The sequence below is a fragment of the Sphaerodactylus townsendi genome, linkage group LG09, assembly GCF_021028975.2.
Source record: "Sphaerodactylus townsendi isolate TG3544 linkage group LG09, MPM_Stown_v2.3, whole genome shotgun sequence".
NCBI lineage: Eukaryota > Metazoa > Chordata > Lepidosauria > Squamata > Sphaerodactylidae > Sphaerodactylus > Sphaerodactylus townsendi.
The window spans coordinates 81,915,941-81,935,456 of NC_059433.1; positions in this window are offsets into that span (position 1 = coordinate 81,915,941).

Genomic DNA, 19,516 nt, shown 5'->3' on the forward strand with positions numbered 1-19,516 from the left:
GGTTTCCTTAGATGACTAGATTCCTGGTTGCAAGAGGTGGATGTGTTTTTTTTCCCTTTCTTTTCCCTAAATAGGACTTATTTTAACCGTTTAACACTTAGATGAATAACTTCATCTCCCTATGATGGCTTTCTTGTCTAGGCTAGGCTACTGCGTGGCATTTTTACAAAGTAAAAGAAGGTAAGTCCCTGCCCATCACATGTTGGAAGCTAAGCAGGCTCAGCCCTGGCTAGAACTTGGATGGGAAGTGGAGGATTGCTACCCAGAGGCAGGCAATAGAAAACCACCTGTGGCAGAGGCTTATGGGGGGGAATGGCACCCGGGGAAAACTCCTTCTCTGGGTGCCCCCCCACATGTGGATGGGGCTAAAGGCTAAAGGAAGGGCTCAGGGGTGCCATGCCACACACCCCCGGCCTTCATGCAGGCTGGGGGCAGGGCTCGGCACCCCTGAGACACACCTCCAAGCACAGGGGGCGTGGCCCCATGGCCCACCCACCCGCCTCCCTGCAGGCTGTCTCCTGCCATCCTCAGGCCCTGCCCCCCCATGTGACCGAAAGGTGGGACCCCATGTCCCTAGGGTGCTATGCCACTGACCTCTGAACGTTTGTTGCCTTGAAACACCACTATAAGTCAGCTGTGACTTTCTACTACTTTACACACACACAAGGAGCTTAAAGTGAGACAACAAAGGAAGGGGAAGATGTTGGAGGCCAAAAAGGAGGACAATCTGTTCTCCTGCAAGTTTCAGTATACATAAGGGGCATTCGTCCAAGTTCCACATATTGAGAATACAGATAATGGGCTGCTATGAACTGGAGGGAAGGGGAAATATGCTGGGCCTATGGGGCATCAATTTTATTTTAAAACAAGCATTGAAAATTAATTTCTATTTTGTTTCTGACGAAAGAAATGAAAAATGTATATGAATTTATTCCACTTGACGTGCAGTCACCTGAAAGAAACCCATCATTGCTCATATGGAAGATGTATGTTTTGACCACTGGTCTTGTTGTAGCAAAGCACATCACTATGTTTTGAGCTGCATTTGATTGAGCAAAGTTTCTTGCAGGACGGTGCGTTGTCGCTTCAACAAAGAGAGTGTTATCAACCGAATGTCACACATGAAGGCATCTGTTATCTTCTGCAGTGGCATAGTGGTTAAAAGCAGGTGCATTCTAATCTGGAGGAACCGGGTTTGATTCCCCGCTCTGCCACTTGAGCTGTGGAAGTTTATCCAGGGAATTCAGATTAGCCTGTGCGCTCCCACACACACCAGTTGGGTGACCTTGGGCTAGTTGGGTGACCTTGGGCTAGAGCTCTTCAAAGCTCTCTCAGAGTGTTTTTTGTAGGGGGGGGGAGGGAAAGGATATTGTAAGCCCCTTTGAGTCTCCTACAGGAGAAACAGGGGGATATAAATCCAAACTCTTCTTCTTCTCTTGCATAGCAAAGTATATCACTATGTTTTGAGCTATATTTGATCGAGCAAAGTTTCTTACAGGACGGTGCGTCGTCGCTTCAACAAAGAGAGTGTTATCTACTGAATGTCACACATGAAGGCATCTGTCATCTTCTGCAATAAATTTTTGTGCCGTTTTATGACATATTTACACAATACATTGGGACAACGTTCTCCTTTGACAATGTGTCATCACTGACCTTGGTAGAATGTCCTTCTCTTTTCACAGGGACCGAGGCTCGTTTTTACATAATGCTACGATCACTCGTACTTCCCAGCTCCGAAACCTGCTCAGAGGATGGGACTCTTGAGCCATAAAACAAAGCAGCAACCATTTAATTGCTCTCTTCCAGAAAACATTACACAGTATTGCTCCATATAATATTTCTAGTACCTAAAGTGACATTGAACTCAGTGTCGCAAAAAAAAAAACCCTATTAATTTTGATTATTTTTCCTATCACACAAAACTGTGGAAAGTAAATATCTGCTGTAACAAGGAAATGGATTAAACAGTATTTACTGGGGGGGTTATTTTGTAAAAAAATATGTAATGGGAATATATTGTGCCACACCTGGCTGCAATCCAAAACACAGTCCCACCCTTTCAAGGTGACTGACCTCAACTGAATTAGAAGACTGTCAGTCTTCCATTATCGGAGGCTATATCACAGAAGATATGTCACTAAACAATGACACCAACTCATCTCACAGCCTAACTTGGGCCCAATCTACATATTATGATTTTTAACATGTCATGTCTGGGTTCCACCAATCTGCCGTTGATTAAGACAGTCAGACTTCAGCTATGGGGAAGTCATTTCACAAGTGTGCAGGGCATCAATTTAGATCAGAGCAGCCAAAGGATATGAATTGGGGACTAAAATAGTATCCATGCAACATACATTGGGACTCCATGAGAATACAAAAAGGTCTGAAAGAGTGGTGAACCAGGGAATGACTTGAGAGAGAATCTGGCCCTCTGAAATTTTCAGTTTTGTAACAGTTATGTTAATAAACATTTGACTGCTCAAAAACTGAACCAGACATAGCGAAATATCGTTCCATGTCTTAACATTACTGTGTTGTTCATATACCTTTTATCTTGCCTTTTCCTACAAAGGGCTCTCTACAATTTACACTGTTCTCCCTATCACCCCACAGTCCTGATCAGAATTACACCTGACTTAGAAGGGCATAGCTCTGTTTAGAACTGGACTGCCCCTCCCTGTTTTAAACTCACAACAGTCTTATAAGGTAGGCTATGCTGAGAAGTAGCAACTGGCCCATGGTTACCCAGTGAGCTTTATGGCAGGGTGGGGAAGTGAGCCCTGATCTCCATGGTACTAGACCATCATTTTAGCCACTGTGTCATACTTGCCTTGAAGTGTGCCATACTGTCATGTGCGTAAGAAGTGCCATCAAGTCCCAGCCAATTTATGATGACCCTTCATGGGGTTTTCAAGGGACTAACAAAGCTGATTTGCCATTGCCTTCCTCTGCATAGCATCCGTCAACTTCCTTCATGGTCTCCTATCCAAATACTAACCAGGATTGATCATGCTTAGCTTCCAAGATCTGATGAGATCAGCCTAGACTGGACATTCAAGACTGGACAGCCAAGACTGGACAGCCTAGACTGGCCATACTGTCATGCTAGTTCAAAACAATGAAAGCAAGACCCAACTTTTGGCATAACTTGCCCAATTAACCTGCTTTATTTAAGAGCAATGTGTTTACTGATTAATTTTTAAAAATACTACTACTATTACTTCTACTACTACTACAAGATCTAACAATAGCTAAATGAAAAGCTTTCAATCTCAGTGATTTATCCGTATGTCACTGGCAATACTACTTTTGTGGAAGTTTAATGTGCATAAGTTGAAAAGTTTCCCATTGCCCTAATTATACTCCTGTTCTTTTTACAGGTCATCACTTGAGAATCAACCAGTTTCATTTTATAATACCCACTTTTTCCATTACGCTACATATGTGTTGGTGATTGTATTACTATCTCTCTGCTATTGAACTGGAGCACAATGCTTCATTACTTCTAAGAGCCCACGCATATACTTAGCCAACCTACGCCTTTTAAGCAACATCGCTCTTTGTTCCCTTAACTCATAAAGGAATTTTGCGTCTACCAACTCTTTCATAAGCACCCTAGCAGAAGCGAATTCTACTTCTGTATAAATTCTGCCAGTAAGTAATAACAGTTGAGGGAGGAAGTGTTTAGGACAACAGAAGGGACAAAGGAAAAATGTCAAGACAGACAGCAATATTTTTAAAATGTTTTATAATGGTAAACATTCTTTTTGTGCTTGTGCATGTAAGTATTAGGGGAATGCAAAATTGAATTTCTGAACCAAAACCTTGATGAAAATTGCTGTTTTGTGTTGTTACAGTGATTTTCCAGAATGGTTTCGAGAAGACAAGATTCTTAGCAAAACAGAACTGCCCTCCCACAAAAACCTGTTCTTTTTCAGTTTGAGGGTCGTTTGCAATACAGTTGTTTCGTGCATGCCTTATATCTAAAATGATGGAAGGACGATATCAAGGCATACCAATCTTAGAGAGAAGGTGTCCATGCCCATTAAATGTGGTGTATTCAATCCAGCATATTCTACTAAACTGTCAGTTCTATTCTTCTCTACGTAGTATTTATATTACTCCGCTTCTTAAAACAAAATCCTAGCCTACCTGCAACATACATAGTGCCTTATTTACTAAATGATTGGTCCCCTGAAATAACTCTTAAGGTTGCAACTTTCTTAGAAGAAGTAATAAACAACAAATGTTACCAAAAACTTGAGCTTAGGTAGTTATATAAGTTACAAATACATGTGATTTAATAAAATGACAAACATGAGCCGTTCCCTAATGTAAATGGATTTTAACTGTCTGACGTTAAACAATATGTCATATATTCGATGTTTTGTATATATAATATTTTATTACAACCTGGATATTAGACTATTTTGTACTTATGTACAGAATTATTGTTTGTAGAGATTTTAACTTATGCCTAATAAAGGTTTTGCTGCTGCTGCATGCCTTATATGGTGTACTTGATTTCTTTACATTTTGTCCCATCAGGTTGGCCCTGGTTCAGACTTCATATTCACCACTTGATGTCTGCAGAATCCCAGAATACCACAGATGTAAAAATGGACCATCTTAGATACAGCACCATGGATAGAACTTTGATATTGTTACCTCAGGTAGGCAGTCTCCACTTTAGTTGGGGGAATTAGCTGCAGAGATAGCATGAGAGGGGGTAACTGGGATCGATATCCTCTGTATAGCAGGATAATGCTGGGTGAAAACTCTCAAAGGAGCAGGCAGTGGTACAATTAACACATTGTGTTTATTAATAATTATTATTGAAAACAAAGCATACAAGGACTGACTAAGAGAAAAAGGGTAGAAACTGGATAGGGTTTCGAGGTTGGGTGATAGTTACCAGTCTTGAAGGGATATCAAGGGAAAGCAGCACTGAAGAGGGAAACAACCAGCATTTCCAGGAACAAAAGGAATAGCCCACACAAAAGTTGGGGTGCATGCACAGATCTAGGGGACACACGCACACAATTATACCCTAAAATGGGTCTGAGGCAGTATGTGTTAAGCTGGCAGGAAAGCCAGAGACAGAGAACTGATTGCTTTTCAGAAGTTCCAACAATAAGATAGGAGAGGCTTGATGAGTTATCAGGACCCAAGAAAATGCCTGGGATTTTCTCTTGAAGACTGATTGATTGCTGGGATGGGTGCAGATAGGGTAAATAACAGTCTACTGGGAGCACTGATTAAATCACCTCAGGGTGACACAATAGAAATCATCCAGTGAGGCACACCATAGGACCAAGGGGAAAGTTCAGCTGCTAACCACCTTTCTGCCTAGGCCTGACACACAAGATGGATCCCAAAAGTCTCTGTGAGGCATCCATTTTTTGTGGAGCAGTGTCTTGCCCTTATGTCAGTCTTTGGTACCTGTGCCATTATGGTACCCCTTAGTGGAAGGAGGGATCTGATTTACAACATCATTTCATTATTAACAGGTGGTTAACCAGTCAAGGCTAGTAAAAAGCATTTTTGGCCACAGCTGCCATCTGCTTATTCAGCACTAGATCTGAGTCCAAGAATACCTTCCGATTCAGAACAGGTGACACTTTAAATTCTGCACCAGACCTTCTGCCCACAAATAATGCTTCTTGTCTGGATTAAGATCCAAATCAAAACTGCCCCCAGCCACCATTTAAGGGTTTCTATAGCCGCCCTGGGATCAGCTGGAAAGGCAAGATAGTGCTGAGCATCATCAATATACTGGTGATAACCCAACCTGTATCTCTGGCAGTGACGTAAATATAGTTTTTTTATGGTGTGAGTTTGGGGGGGCAGGGCTCAGGGGTGGGGCCACACCCCCACTCACCCCTGGGGGCATGGCCACAGCTCCCCAAGCCCCACCCCCACCGGGAACCCATTCCCCCACATGACCAGGAAGATGGCAGGGGGTGGAGCCAGGCACCCTGGACCCTGCCCATGTTGTGCCCATGTCAATGGCGACAACATGGGCAGAGTCGAGGGCGCTCAACAAGGCAGCAGGAAATCCTCTGTCTATCTCCCCATGCAATTCATTCACCAGCACAACCAAGACTGTTTCAGTCCCATAACCAGGCCTGAAATTGTAAGGGATCCAAACAATTTGCCTCAACCAGGAAAGACTGACATTGCCTAGCTACCTACTGTTCAGGTATAGGGAGATTCTTCTCTATCGGGAGATTCTTCTCCATGACAGAGATATTCATGTCAACTATATTTTAGTCCTGTCTTATGATGTGACTGCATATACCACACATATGAAAAAAGGAATGTGGCAGTATTGTACTTCAGCTGTAGCACAGAACTTTCCCAACCTTAGCTAAAGCACTTATCTAAGATTACAACCAGTAGGCATTGTAAAATCTTATTTGTATCATAAAATGTTTGTTGTTCTCTTTTATTCTGGATGTATTTCTTTGTGGGCTAGCAACGTGGGCGATGTATTACAGACTTCAAGGGCATTGGTCACGACTCTGCAGTTAAGGCTGCATTCCAAAATAGGCTTAAAATGGAGCATTAAGAGCGATTTCTCTCTCCGTGTACTCAGTTCTTCTGGTGTGAAATCAGACAAAATGTTACTCTGTGTGTTCGGTGAGTTCCCAGCATAATCCTTGCCTGGATTTACATAATACGTGTTTAATGGAGAGTTCTTGAAATATGAATCTCTCATATATAATTTTCAATTTATGTCTCTTTCAGTTCTTTCTGTGAATACACAAAGAAATGTTGTATTAAAAGAGGAATCTTGAATAGATGTGAAACAGGAGGTAGTCTGAAACAAAATATTAAAGGTTTGAGTTCATTTTTTTATTCTGGGCTTAAATTCATGTTTGCACCCAGTCGAAAAATGGAGATCTTGCTGACAGACATCATAGCCCACCAGACAAAAAGACATGGGGACTCATTTCACACCATCCAAACCCAACCAAACACATTCAACGTATGAAATGGCCTATACAACACTACAGTATAGATCTATCCAGGAAAGTATTGTCTACTTCAGGGGTCTGCAACCTGTGACTCTCTAGATGTTCATGGGCTACAATTCCCATCAGCCCCTGCCAGAATGGCCAAGTGGCAGGGCTGATGGGAACTGTAGTCCATGAACATCTGGAGAGCCGCAGGTTGCAGACCCCTGGTCTACTCTGACTGGCAGCTGCTCTCTAGATACCTTAGGCTCATACCACACATGCAGAATAATGCACTTTCAAACTGCTTTCAGTGCTCTTTGAAGCTGTGCAGAATGGCAAAATCCACTTGCAAACAGTTGTGAAAGTGGTTTGAAAACACATTATTTTGTGTGTGCGGAAGGGGCCTTAGATAGAGGTCTTTGATATCACCTCAAACGATCATTTTAACTAGAGATGCAAGAATTAGGTGATTTCCACACATCAGAAATATATTGTCTAGAGGACATTATAAAAAGCATTTGGGGGAAGAAATTTACACAGCTTTCACCCCCTCCTCAGGACATTTTATTTCTCTCAAACTGGGTTTTTCAAAAATGGCTAAACTAGTTTTTTTTTAATCTCCAGCCTGGGTTGAAGATGACTCATGTTTGCTGAGCAAACAAAAGCTGACAGGAGACACTTTATTTCTCCCGCCCAAACCTCTTACTTTCATTTTCACTGCTTGTGCCTACCATTTTGTGTGCTGCAGCAGAGATTCTCCATGGATTCCCTGTGGAAGTTTCCTCTGCTTCCTCATTTGCATACAATTTCCATGTATAAAGTGGGAAACCTGCACCAAATGGCAGAGGCAGGACAGTCTCTGTAGCAGCACACAAAAGGGGGGGGGGCAACTATGAAATTGACAAGAGCTCTGTCAGCCAGTAGATAGGAACAAAGAGACCTGAGACTGTTCGTTTGCCACCATGAGGAGGATTCGTTCGCCACCATGAGGATCCATAGGACCTTGTTCTAAAATTGCAGGAGACCACAGACCCACTATAATATTTATTTATTTATTTATTTATTCGATTTATTATACCGCCCCATCCCCGTAGGGCTCTGTTATAATAGGCTTTGTTATCTTGGTGCCTTGACCTAAACCAGCATCCAAGGTGAATTTGGATGTTCCAACATGGGCAGAATACTATCTCGATGAAAAATCAAAGGGTTTCAGTATGACTAGAAAAATTCCTCAGAGGAGTTCCATACATCTTTAATGCAGAAATGATTTCAAAGTAGTATGAGGGATATGAAAATCTACTTTCAGTACCACTCAAAAGCATGTTGCCTCAAAAGTACATCTTGCTGAGTTCAAACATACTTATTCCTAATCAAGGATGTTTAGGATTGCCGTGTCCCATTTTATTTCTTTTATTAAGGCTTCTAGGCCCTTAGCAACAATTGAAAAAAATGTGGAGTGGGTTGAACCCCTATTTTATGGGACTGAAAATAAGGCTCAGGGGATTTCCCCTATTCGGCGACTTTACTGTTTGTTTGTGCTATGTCCCCAGTTCCATTTCTCCATAAATTTAGATTAAACTCATAGAATTTCTAAAGTTAACTTCAGAACTGGAGCTTGTAAAGTTTGCCACTAGCTTTCATCCCTTTCAGCTCATTTGCATCTTTTCTCTCCTTGTCATATATTGGCATATTAAATCATATAGTAGAAGAAGAGTGGATTTATACCCCTCTTTTCTCTCCAGTAAGAAGACTCAAAGGGACTTACAAACTCCTTTCCTTTCCTCTCCCCAGAACAGACACCTTGTGAGTGAGGGGGTGGGGGTAAGAGACTTCCAAGGAACTATGTCTAGCCCAAGGTCACCCAGCAGGAATATGTAGGAGTGGGAAATCAAACTTGGTTCTCCAGATTAGAGTCCACAAGTAATTTTGTGGTTGCATTGTTTGGAAGTGTCTTCTTTTGACTGTAGTAAGTTTCTCGGTCTTATAGGCAGTGTACGAGCAGCAGCTGAGTTCTATCTGGGCTAAATTTGTCTCCTTTCCTTGCAAGTACTTAAATCCTGGTGAAGGGGAGCAGAGGAGCAAGCCAAAAGGCTTGTTGGCCCATGACCTGTGTTGGGCAACCTTGTTGACCAAAACCAGCCCAGAATCTCTCTCTCTTTCTCATTGTTTTCATTTAATTATATTATTTGAGGAATTGCATCATTGTATTTTTCTGTGAGCCACACTGGGTCTTTTCAAGGAGCAAAGAAGCATATAAATGTCACAAATAAACAATGTTTTACTAATCTCCATGCAACACTCAAAGCAAAAACTTGATACTATTTATTTTATTTATTCATTTATTGGATTTTATAGGCCGCCTCACCCTCGAAGGGCTCGAGGCGGCTCACAGTCATAACTATACTCAATAACAGTTACATAAAAACATAAATATAAGTTAACCTGATAAAATGACACAATTACAGCAGCAACAAATATTTCAGCAGCAATAGATACATCAGAATTAAAGAAAACAAACAAAGAAAAAACATACTACTATATGTTCTAGCATTTGGGGTGGGGGAGCATTACTAATCAGTAATGTAGAGTAGTTGAATATGCCAACTAACCAAAGGAAGAGACAGCAGTGGCAAACAATGGTCTGTTCCTTCAACAAATAAACATAGTCAAAGGGATATTCCAAATGCTAGAGTTTGGATGCTATATCAAATCATGAAAGGAATAAGCTCATGAGATGAATTTGCACCATCCTTCCTCTTTCCATTGTAGACCTTTGACACTCTAAAAACACCCAAGGATCACAGGAACCTCAGAAACAGCATGGAATGAGGCACAAGTGGTAACTGCAGGAACAAGGAACCAGCAGAAATCGCTCTCCATGGCCTGTGTGAGCTGCAGATGAGTTCATGGGGATATTTTAGCTCATTCATAAGCTATTTTTGAGAGTCCCCTCATCCACCAACCTGTCTTACCAAGGCACAGAGGCTTCTACATAGTGTTGTCATCCTCCATATGGGGCCTGGAATTATAAATGATTTTGAGACCGCAAAGATCACTTCCCATGAATAAAATGGCTATTTTGAATGGTGGGCTCAAAGGCATTATACCCTCCCTGAGGTCCCTCTCTTTCACAATGCCCACCTTTCCTTGGATCTATCTCCCAAATTTCTAGGCATTCCCCAACCTAGACTTGGCAACACAACTTATGCAGTTAGGGAAGATGGTAAAAATCAGTCCAATTAGGTCACTTGATTCAAAGTTCAATAGGTTCTCCAATTCAGTTCTTTAATTTCAGGTAAACTATTAAATTAGGATGTTTGGAAGGACCCAAAGTGGAGGGAGGGAGGGAGGGAGGGAGGGAGGGACAAGAAAGAAAGAAAGAAAGAAAGAAAGAAAGAAAGAAAGAAAGAAAGAAAGAAAGAAAGAAAGAAAGAAAGAAAGAAAGAAAGAAAGAAAGAAAGAAAGAAAGAAAGAAAGAAATCCAACCCTCTCATGATAAGTAACACTAAAACTGTTAGCAATTTAGATTGCAAGTCAACTTCAAAGACAAGATGATTAGGCAATGGACAAATTAGGCAGTTAATCAAGTGTTCTTTTAATGAGGATTCAATAAATCAAGCAATTAATTGCTAGCAAAAATCAATTGAACAATGTGCAATCTAAATGGTTATGCAGCTATATGTCCGAGAATTCGCCTTTTCCCCCCATGCAAAGACATTGTCTGGAAGAGTCTTCTTATCTTTTTGGCATTAATTTGCAGGCCTTTAAATTGTGCTGAAAGTGTCTTATCTTGTGGTTATATGTAATAGGTTAATGCCTGTCCAATACGTTAGACTAGCAGAACTTTGTGGTTCTTGTGGGATAAGGGCTGAATAGGTAAGGAAGATGAAAGGCTCATTAAGTTTAGCAAAGGGCCCAAGAAATAACTGGAATGGTGGTGGTGCTTAATTCCATGTATGGATTTGAAATAATGTTGCATTGGGGTCCAAATGTTAAAAACTGGCTCTCTTTAAGTAAGTCACACCAAGTTGCTGTTGTACCATGGAAGGTTCACAAATATTGTAACGGTGAGGGAAGCGGCATGAACTGACCCAAAAGCTGACAGATGTTATCAAGAATAAAGCAGATGATTTTAATTGAGTTGAAAATTTCAGTATAGGCCCTGGATATGGAAGAGACTCTTGTCATTGGCAGATGCAGGAGAGTTTGGTTTTCCCAGTTGAATTAAAAAATAAGCAAATCTTCACATGCAGCTCTCTAATAAGTATACAGTAGTCATTGTAAAAATTAATAATTTGAGTCTTGAGGAGATTATGAAGGGGATAAAATTTAGGCTTAATTTTCAATGAGAAGATAGTGATGGGAGGCACAGAATGTAATAATTAAAATCTGCCTCTGGTGCCTAGAGATATGGACTAATTGTTTCTATTAGGTTGATATATCAATTTATATAAATAAACTAGCGGGCCCGGCAATGCGTTGCTGTGGCAATTGTCCTTCTCATCACAGTCCACAACCCACACAGATGTCCATGCAGGTCCAATGATCCCCAGCATAGCTTTTTGGGGTGGTCAAATGGAATCCCTCTTTCCCTTTTCAATGCACATCGTTATATGGTGCTATCTTGTTTGTTTTTTTAGTATAAGGTAACCCTTTCCATTCCACAACAGAACTGTCCAGAGTGTGAATCCCGCTGTCCATGAGGCTGGTTAACACACACAGTCCTGGCTTATGTAAGGCAGAACTGGGGCAAGCAGGCTATCCCAGTCAGGCAGCAGAGGCAGGGTGGTGAGGCGCTAAGATCGAGGCCAGCTCCCTGGGTTCTTAAAGGACCACGTGCAAAAGAAGCAGAGCCAGTAGTGTTGGTTCGCCCACAGATCGCCCACAGATTTTCCTAGAAGAAAAAGGCAAACTCCAGCTTGCTTTTAGTAAAAGAAAGCTGTGGCAAATATGGGTGAGGAAGTGGGTAAGTGGTGTTTGGATGTGAGGGAGGGCAGAGTGAGGTATGAGGATGAGCTGGATGTGGATGAGAGTATGTGTGTTGTGTGGTAGTAGTAGGTGAGGCACAGAGAGTGGAAGTTACCTGCGTGTGAGGGGGGACCCCACCTGACGTCTCACATGGCAAAGTGTGTATGTGTTTCACTTCCACTTATATTACCTAACAGTATTACCTATTTACTGTTTTCAATGCTCATCTCTGGCCATCTGTGCAAACATTCTAAGGGCATACCAAGCCCTCAGGCCACAGACAGACATGCTGCACGAACATTCTAAGGGTGACAGTTAAACACAAACAGCTTCATGGCCTGGTGCGCCAGGAAAAAGACGTTTTACCTGGCTCAGGTATGGACTTTCAGTGATTTGAAGGTCCGATTACCTGGCCAGAACGGGGAGGGATGTCCTGTGAAAATTTGGGGGCAGCTTCTGAGGGAGACCATCAGGGACAAACACACATTTAGATTTATATATATATATAGATTTATTCATATACCGACACATAACCGGCAATCTAGAATTTTTAGAGGCAGGAACTAGTAGCTTACATTTAGTTGATCTTTAGGTGTATAAAACAGGTCACCTAACCGGAGTTTGCATGAAATGATCTAAGGATAGGTTTCCAAAATGAGGTAGCTAGAAGTGAAATTTTAAAAGTGGCATGAGAAATAAGAGCAGTGGTACAGAAACAAATATCATGCAATTAATTAATCCAATATGCAAACTTTCAAAATAAATGCATGAATTAACCAGGCAGAAAATTAATGTAGTCATAAAAACTAGTTTGATAAGAACAATTAATGAATTAATTAAGCAGTCAGTTATGTGATTAGTGCAGGAACAAAGTAATATGAGGAAAATCGATAACCGGTACGATAGCAGGGGAGCAAGTTCTAATGACAAGAACAGTATTTGGTTTTGAGTTCATCCTGTCCCTCATGTTCAGTGCAGTAGTATGTAGACAGAGGCCACGAGCATGACACACTGCTAGTTTTCCAGCTGTACTTTCCTACAAATCACCTAGAATTTCCTCTCTATCCTGCTTCCGCTTTTGCCACATACTTTCTTGTCCCTAGCACTTGCTTTACTAATTCGCTTAGGGACATTACTCAGTGCTAAGATTCAAATAATTTAACAACTAGTTCTGAAAGGACTCAGTGGTAGGATTACAACCAGTTCTCAGAACTAGACAAAAAATTAGCTACCGGTTCTACTGAATAGGTGTGAATAGACTTCCCCCTGGACCACCAGACTGCTGCCTCCCTTCCTCCAGCCCCACAGACTGGCAACAGGGGTCCAGGTAAGTCTGAAGCCCTCTCTTTCATTGAACTGTCTGTCACAGGAGTTGTGGATTGTCTTCCATCTCCATGCCCATGAAATCAATTTGGATCAGAATATGCATGAGAAAGAGCTTATTTCCTGAGCTGAAATGGCCCTGGGAGTGGTATGCTGTTTGGCCCATTGGGAAAAATGTATCCCAGGGAAAGTGTGCATTTCTCTGAAGGATCAGATCTCTTTGGACCATTTGACACTGACAAAACCGTGCAGAGGGCAACACTTAAGTCCCTATTTTATGTGGTCTTGATCCAAATTGGGCACCACGCTCACAGGAATTGAGAGAAACTCACAAGTCACATCTGCCGGTTACGCACAGTTAGGATCCCAGGCTCAGCCTGTGCACTCCAGAACATGTGAACCAGTGTGTATCATTTGAGCAGATAAGGGTGAGACCTCCAGCAGATGAAAGTTTTTGGTTCCTGCACGTCCATTATCTCCTCAAAGGAGAAAGTCCCCTAAATTTGAAGCCAAACAGCATTCGCCACCAGTTACTGGATATTGCCACAACTTGACAGAAACTACAGCTGCAACTATTTTCTAGAACAAAAGAAGAATTGGCAAAACATATCAACAAAATTGAAAGGACCTTTACTTAAAAATTACTGCTACTGCAAAGCAGAGGGAGATACATTTTCAACCATGTCAGTTTCAAAACAATCTCGCGCAAGTGGGACAGAGATAAGAGAAGCAATCAGTGCGAGCTTTTGATTGGGTACACTTACCCTGAGCATTCTGAAGCTAAAATGGGAGAGAAAGTGAAGCATTTAATTTCCATCATGTTTGTTTGTTTGTTTGTTCGTTTGTTTGTTTGCCTGTGTGCCCATCAAGGAAGTCTAGTCATATTCCCCGTGAATAATTCGCATCTGTGATCTGGTTGCCAACATATTTGCATTCCAAGGGATTAAGCAAATATGTGAATAAAGTTTGTGCCATTGTTATACATTCGCCGTATCTGGCGAATTCAATCTCTTCAGTTCAGAAAAACAAAACCAATTGGAACACAAAGAGTGATGCGGAACCAAGATGGGCTGAAAACACTGAGAGAAATCCCACTGTTTCCAGTTCAGGGCAGGATTTGGCAACATCCATATTGTTCATGCATATTATAGCAAGCATGACAGAAATCTGCAAATCATTTGCAGCTCTTCTACTGGCAAAGTTTTTTTTGACGCTCCTTATATTATCAACATATATTACATTGCAGTCTTCATCAGAGTTACACCCTTGCAAACCGAGTTGGGTGGACTTTGAAGGGTGTGCAGAATTTCCATCAAGTTAATAAGATTATGGTTAATATCTGCGGAGTGTTAAGGCAGTCTTCATTGTATCTTCATTTCCCTTGCAGGATTCTCTAATTCTGTAATCCAGTTGTATTTCATTGTTTATTATATGTAATGTAGTGTTTCACAGTATTGTTCTCCAATCTTTTAATCCTGCTTTATTGTCAGTATTTTTCTGTGCTTCAGTGCATTGTTCTCTTCCTTTTGCCAGTTGTATGTATTATACTGTTCTTCCTGCATTTGCTTAGAGTTGTGTTATGATTGAGAATTTAAGGTACCGGTAATCCCTCCAAGTTCCATGCAAACCTGATCCCAGCCAAATGTCAAGGGACTGGACAGGTTTTATTTACACATATATTGTTTGGACCAAACAGTGATAACAACTCCAGGAGCCATCCTAACAAATACAGCACAGCTTCTCCTCTATACATTAACTCTTAATGTTCAGAAATCAGTTTATTGTCAGGATATCATGAACAATAGTAAGCTTAAACTAGATTGATTTAATGATGGCTGATGGAATAGTAGCTGTTGCACTTGATAGTTAAACCTGATAGCCCTAATCCGTGTTTAATACATGTTCACTACACCATACAAGTTCACACACAAAACTTGCTAGTTAGAGTAGCAAGATGTTCATCAAGAGCTAATGGCAGAAACATAGATTTTTGGATTTATATTCTACTTTTCTCAACCATAAGCAGTCTCAAAGCAACTTACAAACTTCTTCCCTTTCTCACGCACAACACCTTGTGAGGTAGGTAGGGCTGAGAGAGCTCTGAAAGAACTGTGACTAGCCTAGGGTCACACTGTTGCCTTCATGTGTAGGAGTAGGGGGAAATAAACTCGGTTCTCCAGACTCTAGTCCACTGCTCTTAACTACTACACCATGCTGAAAAGTTTTCTACAGTGCCATCTAATCTGGTGGCATTAAAAAAATCTACCCAGTTCCTTGCAGCTCATTTTTATTTGCTGATCTCACATTTTTAAGTCTCACAAAATCCACAACAAACCTTTCGATTCTTCTGCTACTCAAGTCCATTAAGCTGGAAATTGGCCTTTCCTTTGCTCATGAAAACTCTTCTAAGATTCTGTATCTTTCTCTCTCCGCTGTACAACAACTGATTTCCTGCTATAAAAATCCAAAAGCTGGGAGTAGGACTGGTAGAGAAGAAGGCCAGCTGTTTTATCTGGTAATATCTGAACCAGTAGCAACAAGTACCCGTAGCCCTTTTGTCATTAAAACCAATACATTATTATCAGTTGTAGGAAGTTGAAGGGGATTGGTTATTTAATTGATGACGTCATAAAAGCATTTCAGTAGCATCTTCAGGCAGCATTCTTTTTAGCTGCAGACCATTCTTATGAGCATATTTATATACGCATTTTTTGTCATTTGGCAGGTGTCATGCAAGTGTAAATAACAACACTTGAAGCATACCTGGTGATAGGGCTTGTATGTCCATCACAAATCAAAGCATTCATCTGCACTACTGATTAATATTTGATGTAAGCAATTTCAGACTACTGATTAGATCTTTCAATAATTAATGCAATGTTATTGTGGATGATTAAGGCTATTCCTTTTAATGGGAATCTCAAATCACTCCTAACACCTCAGTATAAATTCTTTATGATATCCAGCCATGCATGCATTTCAGCAAGTCTACTATGGGAAGCTTTGTAATTGCAATTCACCCAGCCCTATCATAACAACGGAGAACATAAGCCAGGTTCAGATCAACGTTCCAAATGCTCAGAGAGCAACACTTTGCAGGTTTCATTTCTAATGCTATTTTTTTCTCTCTGTACCTTTCTTTTAATTAAAATGGTAACATAGGTTGTCAAACAACCCTTGCAATGATCTGGTGATAATAGGCATGTGAAAATATCAATGAGATCAAAAAGACGTGACAAGAAGAGGATGCTTGGACTGAGTTGGAGCAAAGCAGCACAGCTGTTCAGAGCAGTAGCATCAGGAGTCTGGGGTTGGGGTTGACGTCTCCATTTTTTTTAGGAGTGATGTTGATGCTGGGCTTTTTTTTATCAGTTACTCTTGTTTGTCTTCACATAATGTGACCAAATGACATCAGCCTCAGCTTGACCATTTTAGCTTCAGGCTTGATTTGATCTAGAGCCTATTTACTCATCCTTTTGGTGGTCTCTGGTGCCAGTAAAATTCTCATCCAGTTCAACATTTAAAGGAATCAACTTTCTTCCTGTCAGCTTTCTTCATTATCCAACTTTCACACCTATATATAATAATGGGGAACACTATAGATTAATTTTGATTTTAGTCACCCCCAACACATTTAGTCACCACCGACACCAACACCCCAACACATAGGAGCAGCAGTGGCGTAGTGGTTAAGAGCAGGTGTACTCTAATCTAGAGGGACCGGGTTTGATTCCCCGCTCTCCGCCTGAGCTGTGGAGACGTATCTGGGGGACTTCAGTTTAGCCTGTATACTCCAGTACACGCCAGCTGGGTGACCTTGGGCGAGTCACAGTTCTTCTGAGCTCTCTCAGCCCCACCTACCTCACAGGGTATTTGTTGTGAGGGCGGAGGGAAAGGAGTTTGTAAGCCCCTTTGAGTCTCCTATAGGAGAGAAAAGGGGGAATATAAATCCAACTCTTCTTCTTACACTTAAGAATCTTTTCTAGCTCCTTCATGACTGCTCTTCCCAGTCGCTGTCTTCTTGTTCTTCGCTGCAGCCTCCCTTTGAGTTGATGACAGAGCCAAGGAAGAAAAAATCTAGAAAAATTCATTTTCTTAAGAAGAACATAAGAACATAAGAACAAGCCAGCTGGATCAGACCAGAGTCCATCTAGTCCAGCTCTCTGCTACTCACAGTGGCCCACCAGGTGCCTTTGGGAGCTCACATGCAGGATGTGAAAGCAATGGCCTTCTGCTGCTGCTGCTCTTGAGCACCTGGTCTGCTAAGGCATTTGCAATCTGAGATCAAGGCAGATCAAGACTGGTAGCCATAGATCGACTTCTCCTCCATAAATCTGTCCAAGCCCTTTTTAAAGCTATCCAGGTTAGTGGCCATCACCACCTCCTGTGGCAGCATATTCCAAACACCAATCACACGTTGCATGAAGAAGTGTTTCCTTTTATTAGTCCTAATTCTTCCCTCCAGCATTTTCAATGAATGCCCCCTGGTTCTAGTATTGTGAGAAAGAGAGAAAAATTTCTCTCTGTCAACATTTTCTACCCCATGCATAATTTTATAGACTTCTGGCTCTATTCCATCAGGGATAGAGCCTGATTTCAGGGTTAAGTTGCATATTAAAGTGAGAAGATCAGCAATTTCATGCTTGAGCTCTTTAAGAACTCTTGGATGAATGCAATCTGGGCCAGGGGATTTGGTAGCATTTAGTTTATCAATGGCTGCCATAACTTCTTCCTTGTCTACCACTATCTTTGCTAGTTCTTTGGATTCACCTCCCAAGAAGCATGGTTCAGGTGCAGGAATTTTCCTCACCTTCTCTTGGGTGAAGACAGATGCAAAGAATTCATTCAGCTTCTCTGCAATCTCCCTGTCATCTTTTAGCACACCCTTTGTTCCTTTGTCATCCTACTTGGGCCTACCTTCCCTAGCTGGCTTCCTACTTTTGATGTACTTGAAGAACTGTTTGTTGCTGGTCTTGATGTTTGCAGCCATGCGTTCTTCATAATCCTTTTTTGCCTCCCTTACAGCTAACTTGCTTCTCTTTTGCCACCATTTGTGTTCCCTCTCATATTCTTCATCAGTCAAACTGGACTTCCATTTTCTAAAAGACATTTTCTTTTTTCTGATAATTTCCTCAACCTCTCTTGTTAACCCTGGTGGCTTTCTTTTGGACTGGGTGCTGCCTTTCCTAACCTGTGGAACACATTCCAGCTGAGCTTTTAAGACTGTGTTTTTAAATAACCTCCAAGCATCTTGGACAGTTTTGACTCTCTTGATTTTCCCTTTCAGCTTCCTGCACACTATCCCCCTCATATTTGAGAAATTTCCCTTTCTGAAGGCGAATGTAACTACATTAGTAGTTGTCACTTGTTCGCATTCTTCATTGTCACTTTAAAATTGTGCAAGTCTCTGGTAGTCATTACTGTTGTTTTCTTGAACTGCAGCTGTACTCCTGCTTTGGCACTTTCTGCTTTAATCTTTACTACATTAATCTTCACTGTTTTCTGCCAATCACATGATGGCATAGGCATATCTGTACGTGTTGAAGTTCCTTCAGCTTTCACTCCACCTTCCTTTAAATCTAATCCAGCTTTTTAATGATATGCTGTGGTGTAAGTAGTAGTTTTCCCCCTTGTTTAAGGTGACCAGATGGTGACCTTTGTGAACCAGGACAGGGGGTAAGCGGCCCTGTGCACGCGCGCATGCACGCGCAGCTACAGGAGCGCACTGCCTTCTGGGGCTTGCCATTTCCCGCCCTGTGACAGGGCGGGAAACGGCAAGCCCCAGAAGGCCATGCTCCTGCAGCCGCATGTGCAGGAGGCTGCCGCACTGCCTTGCGCCCCAGAAGGCAGTGCGGCAGCCTCCCAAAAATCAGGACAATTTAAATAACCTGCGGGACGTGGGACAAATTGTTTGAAGGTGGGACTGTCCCGCCAAAAGCGGGACGTCTGGTCAGCCTGCCCTTGTTACTGAAATACCTGCTGCTGAAAAGTAAGATGGGGCACATCCAGAGGGTGTAGAATTAATTAAGAATAGTCCCACTTACTACATCAAACTCTCTGTTACAGCCTCTGAGAGCAGGGCTGGCCTTGCCCAGCCATGAGATCAGGCAGAGATCAGTAGATTTGCCATATGAAACTGGAAACCAATGAGTATAGTCCAGGGATGCCAAACCATTGAGAAGTTAAAAAAAATGCTGACAACAAATGCTTCGTTTTCATTCAATAGTTGAGGAACCCTAGTTCATGATTCACTTGAG